Here is a 9,637-nt window from a genome sequence, read left to right on the forward strand (position 1 = left end):
GTGCAAACAGAAATCATCGAGGAGAGTGTACACTTTCTCAGAACATCCCGTATTTGCGAACAACGACGGTTTAAAGGTCTGTGAGATAAATTTACTCAAATAGCGGCGGAAGTTGATTAACTGTTCCACCATGTTTACTTATCGGTGGGCACAACGCAAAACAGCTTCCCTGCATGTACAAATGCCTTGAACTTTTCTGCAAAAGTTTTATAAGCATAAACATGCAGCATTGCACAAAAACACTTAATTTAACTGTAAGCGATAAACCTAGATGTAGGCTACATGACATTGATACAAAAAGTTTTCAGACTTAAACAAATCTGTCACCCTGATCAAATCGTACAAACAAAAAATTAGCGATAAGGAGTAAATTAGACAGTTGCTGACTGCGCGTTACTTCGACCGCGTGGCCTGAAGCGCCAAGTTGCGTTATTGCACCACACGTTGCAACATTTTCGTCAACGTCGCTACCACGTTTCTTTTTCTTTGAACCCCGCTTGTTTGGAGTCACGTGTTTTAAAACCTTGAGCTAACGGTAAATTTCTTTGAAGTTCTTGTCTATATCGTACAGCCTATGGCAAGTTATATGACATGCCGCTGCCCAGGCATTTATATTTCGTTTGATCATTAATCAGGCGAATATTGACTTTACCAACGTGTAACCGTGACGCTTTAGGCATTGTAAACTGTACATCAAAGTCTTGTGAGATAGTATACTAGTGTCTGATAAGAGCTAACCGTTAAACCACGAAGTTTAATAAACCATTCGACAATTTAATGCTGTAGGTTACGTTTGAGGCAAAATGTCGTAAAGTTATATTTCTACATTCTTAAATTTTTTTCGATCCTCACAACCTAACCACAACTATTCATTCTTATAGTCTCACTCTCAATCCAACGTTGCTCCTTGAGTTTGATTTAAGCCGACCCCCACTCGAAACCGTCATTTTGGCAACCTACAGCAGCCTTTGAGATTGATTTTTTTACACGCTTCAACGGAAATTAAAAACTATCTAAGCAAAAACTGATTTAATGAAACAACATTTATATTTTCTTGTCTAGTATGCAGACCTATTGGGTTACAAAATCTAAGACTGCAAAATTTCTCTGATTAAAAAAAAACTTGAGTTATAGGCCTACCTGTAGCATGTCGTTGCATTCTGCCAACTCTAAAAGTACCATTTTTTGTAAAATAGCCTTTCTATTGTACAAAGAAATAACCACAGTTTTGTTTGTCAACAAGCTACACAACAGTTGCCCAGAAAAAATCACCACTTGGAGAAACATTCTAGTTCAAAGCTGCTAAAAGCTAAAATTCCTGACAAAAATACCGTTTTAAAAAATTAATTTTGGGCAAAGATTTTGTGGTAAAACCTTTGGACATTTTCCGAAAATTCCTGACGTCTCACAAGTCACAGGTATAGTAGCCTAGAGGTTACATACCTCCATACATTATAGCCTAACATATCATTCATTTAGCGCTACACGTTTTTCAACTTTTTACGGTTCAAAGCGCCGTTAGTGGCTATAGTTTAAATAACATATATACACAAGTGGCGCTAGTGAAGTGCACCTTATGAAACCTGTTGATCGAAAGTTTTCAAAACTTGAGTTCACTTTTCAAAACTTGAGTTGAACCTAATGTCACAAGCAAGTTTTTCTGAGGTGGGTTTACTGTTTTAAACGGGCAATGCAACATGACAGAACAAAAAAAGTCTCATTATTGTATTAGACTTTTTAATCAACAATCTCCTTTGTGGGGAGAACGATTGGCCCCTGACTGATTTTGACAATTGATACTTGTATTATTTTTTTCGTATAGTCTTGGTGTCGCGCATGTCATGTTTTCTGAATAAATGTTTACTCGAGCCTCGTTTTTCAAAAATAATAATACACATTGTCCGCCACTTGAGGGCGCTAAACAAGTGGTTTTAGAAATTTAGCATAAAATGAAAGTTTGGGCAAATTTTAAGCGTTCTGGCCTACGATCTGGTCGATTTGCAAAATTTTAACCTGGCAACCTTGCGTTGGGGGCATTGGACACAATGCAATGCATTAGTTTGGTACAACTTTTGAAATTTATTTTACAAGGTTCGTTACTGGTCGGACCAGGGAAAATCTGATTTGCAAGAATTATGTTTAAATGTAGGACGCACACGGTGACTTTCATTTGACATCTGTTCGTCACTGTGAAAAAAAAAAAAAAAAAAAAAAAACGACCACGTCACCGTATAGAATAATTAAAACACGGATTAAAAAGCTGCGTGACACATTCAGGCATTCCCAAACAAAGGGATGACAATTAGAGTTTAATTCGCCGACACGCTATAGCGTCGTAACCCAACCTGTGAGCGCTTACAGGATAAGCGTAGCATTTAATGACATAACAAGTCGAAAACCTTCACACGATATCCAACCAACAGGAGGCAACAATAGGCGGTAAGTTTTGGAAGCTTGTTCCAGAAGGTTCCCCGCAACCAGCCACAAACAAACAGCCAAGACAGTGAAAGGGTGCTTGTCTTCTGCGTACCTCTTCAACTTACACGCGTTTGTTTGTTTGTTGCGCATGTACCAGCGGCTTGTAGAACGTTGGATCGGGTTGTTTCTTTCGATTGGTACCCTCCTAACATGGGTCGCCTAGCAACGCGTTATCAGCGGGAGAGTTTCGGATACAAGCAACCCAGACGCGTGTTTTACGTTTACAAACTTTAAAATAGCGGTGTGGAAACAAGCAATGGTCGTCCATTTGTCCCGGAACGGGCCGAAGAGAGAATTTATCCATCTCATAAAGCCACAGCTAATTTTAGTTATAGGAGGTAAACGATTTTTTGAGGATTACGACGGTTTTAGATACGAATATTGACACGTGCCGTTTACAAAATATGCCAACTTTTTGTATCATAAACGATAATTTTTCGCTTAAACACAGCATACACATTGCTGTTTATCATTTGATAAAAGGCCAGTTTCCTTTAAAAAAAATTTAAATTTGTAAGTCAATTTTAGAAACTGAAACGGCGATGCTGGGGACTAATAATAGTCAGTTTATTCACATACAAATTAGGCAAGTAACCGGTTGGAAAACTCCCAAACCTGTGTCGCCATTTGTGTTGTTGCTTTGGATCGTTTCGACAAGTTTAAACCACTTTAAGCTAGTTTATAGCTTTGTGCATGCTGATTTCAACCACACGCACAACTTACACAACAATAAACACTGCAAAGTTCTTGTATTGAAAGGTTTAGTCAAACAAAAAGCTGCACCGCATCACGTCATTAAAAGCAGTCGGACGTTTCTTTTGCCAAAAACTTAACAACAGCCATGACAATTGCCAACATTGGTGGTTAAGCCGATTGCCGAAATTAGAGCAAAATTGCGAAAAGAAAACATCTGGGGCGTAATAATCTTCTTTGCAAATTGCTGCAAAGCACTGAGCGGTAGTCATGCTATTTTAACTGACACAATCACACATTTCAAAACGCGCGGCAATCTTTTGTTTGTCTGGCACACATTCCTCTTTTCACCACCAACAAACTGATTTCGCGCGCAGCAAACCTGTCGCCCAGCGACCGTTCCGGTTGGAATCCTTTGGCCAATCACGATCGAGAGTTCTGAAGGTATAAAGCAATGGATTTGGAAGCACGTTTCATCCACTCTCTGAACTAGCACAGACACCTAACTGTCGCCACGCTCGTTCCGAACCGAGAACTGCCAATTTTCAGCTGACTTTGCATCAACTTGAAGCTTCAAAATGGTAAGTTGAATGTAGTGTAATCGTTTTTGTGATTCAATTGACTTTTAGGTGGAATTGCTAATTTGTGTTGTATCTTGATGGAAAAAGGGCGCCATTGTGTATTATGGAATAGTCGTCCTCTGCGGTGCGAGCAGCTCGTTCAAAAATACTGGTTTATTATTGACCTGCCGACATTTTTTGACAGCTATTTTATAATATAATTGCGGTGATAAAATATGATACGAATTTGCTAGTGTGTATTTTTGGTTATTTGACAGAACAAGTGCTTTGTTTCAGTGTGCAAAATATTGGTTAAAGTTATTAAATCATAACATATCTACCATCGCATCATAAATCACATAACAGTAGTGTGTTGCACTATTCGCGGAAATACCTCCCTTTTCAGAAGTGCTCTCCTGTTGAGTTTAAACTCTCCCAAAACTACCTCTTCGCGGTGTCGAAGTTTCAATAGATTTCCACTCGAGCGTTGACCCGTATTGTCGTTTTTGCCACTCGCGCAAAAAGCTTACGGTGTCTGATGGTGCCATAAACCAGATATTTTTTTCACAGTCTGAAACTAGATAGCCTTTACAGCTGTAAACAGAGACGTTTAACCGGATCTTTAACGGCTTGGCTAATTGACTTTTATTGTAAAGGCTTGTTTGAATAGGCAAAGCCTGTGTTAAATAAAATAATAACCGTACGATCGCAAATATTGGATCTGTATGGAAATAGAAAAAAAAAATAATAACGTCCGAAATTAGGATGGTCGACACAAAACGTATGTTGCAGACGTTAATGTGAATGTAACGCTTTATGTTCTGTTTATACAGCGTGAATGTATCTCAATCCATGTTGGCCAAGCCGGAGTGCAGATCGGCAATGCTTGCTGGGAGTTGTACTGTCTTGAACACGGCATCCAGCCGGACGGCCAAATGCCAAGCGATAAGACCATTGGCGGGGGCGACGACTCCTTCAACACTTTCTTCAGTGAGACTGGAGCCGGAAAACACGTTCCCCGTGCTGTATTCGTCGATCTCGAGCCCACTGTAGTCGGTAAGCAAACTTAAAGAAATATTGTTGCACCCAAGTAAGATGCTACGAACTACGCCCTTTGCTAAACCGATCGTATTTAGTGTTCAACCGGATTTTTGCAAAATGCTCTAATTAGTCTCTAAACTAACATTAGCTTACACTCTGAAGTAAACCGAATAACATAAGTAATCACCCACTCCATGCCCGAAAATGAAATATATCATTTCCTTATACACGGCGATGTTTAAATTTTGAAATCTGTTCTTTTAGACGAGGTTCGCACTGGAACCTATCGTCAGCTTTTTCACCCGGAGCAGCTGATCACAGGCAAAGAGGATGCAGCAAACAACTATGCCCGTGGTCACTACACCATCGGCAAAGAAATTGTCGACCTGGTGCTTGACCGCATCCGAAAGCTTGCTGACCAGTGCACTGGCCTTCAAGGCTTCCTTATCTTCCACTCCTTCGGAGGAGGAACCGGATCCGGATTCACCTCTCTTCTTATGGAGCGACTCTCTGTCGACTATGGCAAGAAATCGAAACTGGAGTTCGCCATATACCCAGCGCCACAGGTGGGAATCGAACTTCTTAACGATTTTTAAGTCTAATATTTTGGTATATTATCGTTTAAGGATGAAAACATTTTAGCATTTTGCTGGCTTTTGAACCCGCCTGTCATTTAAGGGTTCATGGACTTTTAGAACATTGCCTTACGGCAAGGGTGACATTATTGATCATAAGTGAACCTGTACTTCGAAAAAACCTTGCCTTTTTGTAGGAATTAACAATAACATCCAAACATATAATAGTTATTAAATGTCTATACAAGGTTTTCAAGTCCAAATTACAAGTTACCGATATTTTAGGTTTCCACTGCCGTGGTTGAGCCATACAACTCCATCTTGACCACCCACACCACCCTTGAGCACTCCGACTGTGCTTTCATGGTCGACAACGAGGCCATCTACGACATTTGCCGTCGCAACTTGGACATCGAGCGACCGACCTACACGAATCTTAACAGACTTGTTGGTCAAATCGTTTCATCCATCACTGCTTCCCTGCGTTTCGATGGTGCCCTTAACGTCGATCTTACTGGTGTGTGTTCTGTTTCAAAATCTTTGTCATATTGTAGCATGTTTGAAAGATTACATAAAGAGAATCAATGTATTTCGAACTATACATTTGTTGTTGTGCAAGGCACTTAAAACTTACCAACTTTCAATGTGTTTTTACAGAGTTCCAAACTAACTTGGTGCCTTATCCACGTATCCACTTCCCATTGGCTACATACGCTCCAGTCATCTCGGCCGAGAAGGCTTACCATGAGCAGCTGTCGGTCGCTGAAATCACCAACGCTTGCTTCGAGCCAGCCAACCAGATGGTGAAGTGCGACCCACGTCACGGCAAATACATGGCGTGCTGCATGTTGTACCGTGGTGACGTTGTACCCAAAGATGTCAATGCAGCCATTGCTACTATCAAGACAAAACGCACAATACAAGTATGTATAGTAAAATTTGTTTTGCGAAATTAGTAAAACTGCACATAAACCTTGGGCACTGCTGAACACACCCACTCAGTTAAAAGTAATTGTAAAGTTTAGAACGAGGAAATGTTACTTGAAAAGGATTTGCAAGGTTTGAAAGAAAAATCCTTTAACAAACACCCGCGAGAAAGCTGAACCCACTTAACCCAGTTCGAGATGTGCTTTGTCACAAACAGGTTTCCAAATTAAAAAGGGCCAAATGAGGGTAATGGGTTTGAAACTAGGTCTTCTTTTGTGGCGGCAAATGGCTAACAATCAGAATATTTTTTGTAAACCATTATTCGCCTTTCACAAATACAACTTGTGTTTTTTTTCAGTTCGTGGACTGGTGTCCAACCGGATTCAAAGTTGGAATCAACTACCAGCCTCCAACTGTTGTACCCGGTGGAGATTTGGCTAAAGTGCAGCGTGCAGTTTGCATGTTGAGCAACACAACCGCCATTGCTGAGGCATGGGCTCGCCTGGATCACAAGTTCGACTTGATGTACGCCAAGCGTGCATTCGTTCACTGGTAAGCAAAATACCGGCTGTGTCTAATTGATTTCCTACAGGACAGAAGATCCATAACAAATACATATAACACCATACAGTGGCATCAGTAATTATGGGTCCCCTTCCCTGAAGGGGACGCATCTTGATTTCACTATGTTTTTTTTTTTTTTCTTTTTTTTTTTCTTTTTTTTTTTCTTTTTTTTTTCTTTTTTCCGCCGTGAAGTTTGTCCATGCACTTTTGGCAACAAATCTTTGTTGGATTTGGATGAAACTTTCACAGATTGAAGATATGGTTATGTAGATGTGCCTTTTGGTTTGTTTGACTTAATCACCCCAGTATTTACCCCACCAGCCCCCTAAAATGGGTAAAATTTTAAACAATGTCCGAATTGGATAAAATTTGGACAGTTTGTTCTTTGTGCCATAATTAGGTATCGATTGTTGTGTTTTACCCTGCACCCCCAATATTTACCCCACCAGCCCCCTAAAATGGGTAAAATTTTAAACAATGTCCGAATTGGATGAAATTTGGACAGTTTGTTCTTTGTGCCATAATTAGGTGTCGATTTTTGTGTTTCACCCTGCAGCCCCAATATTTACCCCACCAGCCCCCTAAAATGGGTAAAATTTTAAACAATGTCCGAATTGGATGAAACTCGGACAGTTTGTTCTTTGTGCCATAATTAGGTGTCGATTGTTGTGTTTCACCCTGCAGCCCCAATATTTGCCCCACCAGCAGCCCAAAACGGGTGATTTTTAAACAATGTCCGAATTGGATGAAATTTGGACAGTTTGTTCATTTTGCCGTAATTAGGTGTCTACTGTTGTGTTTCACCCTGCAGCCCCAATATTTACCCAACTGGCCCCCTAAAAACGTTTAATTTTTTAAACAAAGTCTGAATTGCAAAAAGTATTGACAGTTTGTTCAGTTTGCCATAATTAGGTGTCGATTGTTGTGTTTCATCCTGCAGCCCCAATATTTACCCTACTGGCCCGCTAATATTGGTGAATTTCTTAAACAATGTCCGAATTCGATGAAATTTTGACAGTTTGCCATAATTAGGTGTTAATTGCAGTTTTTCACACTGCATCCCCAAGATTAATGCCACTGGCCCCCTATAATGAGTGAATTTTATAAACAATGTCTAAATTTAATGAAATATAGATGGTTTATAAAATACATCATCCATTGATCTTTTTTACCCTGTGAGTCCCACCTTCACCCCAGTAACCCCTAAGTGGGTGTGATTTTTAAACATTGACCATGTTGCATTCTTAGGTGTCAAATTTGACGTTTTACCCTGTAGTCCGATCAATTACCCCATTAGCCCCTTAAAAAGGGTTAACTTTTTAAACAATGTCATGAAATTTAGAAATTGTTTATTATATTCTATTTTGAGATGTTGATTGTTGAGTTTTGCTCTGCAGTCCCACCATTTACCCCATTAACCCCTGCAATGGTTAAATTTTGCAAACAATTGCCGAATTGAATGTGACTTGAATAGCTGTACCTCATATAGCATGATTATGTCTGCAGACTTTATATCGCCTTGTTTAAACAGATAGCACCAAAATTTTTCATAGTTTTTTTTTGCAAAATGCATTATTTACAACTTTGCATGTGTGGGGGACCCATGAGTTTCTGCTTGCAGAAACAACTAAGGCTATAAAAGACAGTGGCTGATATGGGACCTATTTAATAAAGTGTACGTAGTGTATGTGCAATGGCAATATGTGCTGAGCCACCCTTCTAGTTATATTTGTTCGCTATCAAAGGTATGTCGGTGAAGGAATGGAAGAAGGTGAGTTCTCTGAGGCGAGAGAGGATCTTGCAGCTTTGGAGAAGGATTACGAAGAAGTAGGAGTCGACTCTGTAGAGGGCGAAGGCGAGGAAGAAGGCGAAGAATATTAATTCTACATAAGTCGTATTTCCCCCAAAAAACTGACCACCACAGCTTTTCTTCAACTTTTTAAAAATGTCGTCGATTTCTTGTGAATAAACCGACACAGAAATATTGTTTTATTTTAACAGGCGGAAAAGTCTGTCATTTTGAAACTCGAAAAGCTGTTTAAGATCGCCAAGTATAAAATCAGATTAGAGGTTGATGTTTAAACCAAAATGTGTATTGGCCATGCGTTTTTTCCTTCAGTTGACATTCCCATAACCAGCAAGTTTTCGAAATGCACCTTTTTTCAACAAGATCTTGTGCTGTTATTACCTTTGGACTAGTGATAGGCTAGACTCAGTGCCAGATTAAGGGTCTGTTGGAATGTAGGCACATTTGCAACTATAACACATGGCACCGTGCATAAACTTGGTGATGTGCCTAACTAAATAACAACTTTGCGCGTTTTGGCGATTGAAAACGCGTTAACTAGTTTTTGGAGGTCAATCTTACGGAGTAGATCGATTTCAATGCACAAAATAATTATTTTGAAAACATGACTAAATTTCTACTGATTTTAAAGTGGCCTGGATTTTAACTGGCCTGTAGGCACGTGTCTAGCCTACTTTGCCTAATGGTTAATCCAGCACTGGCTAGACTGCGTAGCCGATTACTAAACTTCTCACAATACGCCCAGATGTATAGGCGCTAATACTCAGTTTGACATGTCTTAAATATTTGCATTCAGCGTGCATTTATCACGCTCAAAAGTTATAACCCAAAAGTTTTGTTCGATTTGGTCTATCAAATTCACGTTAAAGCCCACCAGTTTGTAAAAATCAGACAATTTATGTGTTTTTCCCTATACCTGCAGTATTAATTTGGACCCAAAATGGCGTCCATGGTGCTCTATCGCGTAACAATCGGTTGGACTACTTGTGTTT

The 9,637-nt window shown here is 39.8% G+C and overlaps 1 pseudogene across 1 annotated transcript; it reads left to right on the forward strand.

The window, feature by feature from the left end:
- The first annotated feature begins 3,631 nt into the window (after positions 1–3,631).
- Positions 3,632–8,820, forward strand: LOC145236718 (tubulin alpha-1A chain-like; annotated as a pseudogene). Its single transcript, XR_013861939.1, has 7 exons — positions 3,632–3,752; positions 4,565–4,787; positions 5,037–5,338; positions 5,633–5,864; positions 6,005–6,270; positions 6,633–6,826; positions 8,584–8,820. The product of XR_013861939.1 is annotated as a tubulin alpha-1A chain-like (transcript).
- The last annotated feature ends 817 nt before the right edge of the window (positions 8,821–9,637 follow it).

The sequence above is a fragment of the Phallusia mammillata genome, chromosome 1, assembly GCF_965637545.1.
Source record: "Phallusia mammillata chromosome 1, kaPhaMamm4.hap1.1, whole genome shotgun sequence".
In the NCBI taxonomy this organism is placed as follows: Eukaryota; Metazoa; Chordata; class Ascidiacea; order Phlebobranchia; family Ascidiidae; genus Phallusia; species Phallusia mammillata.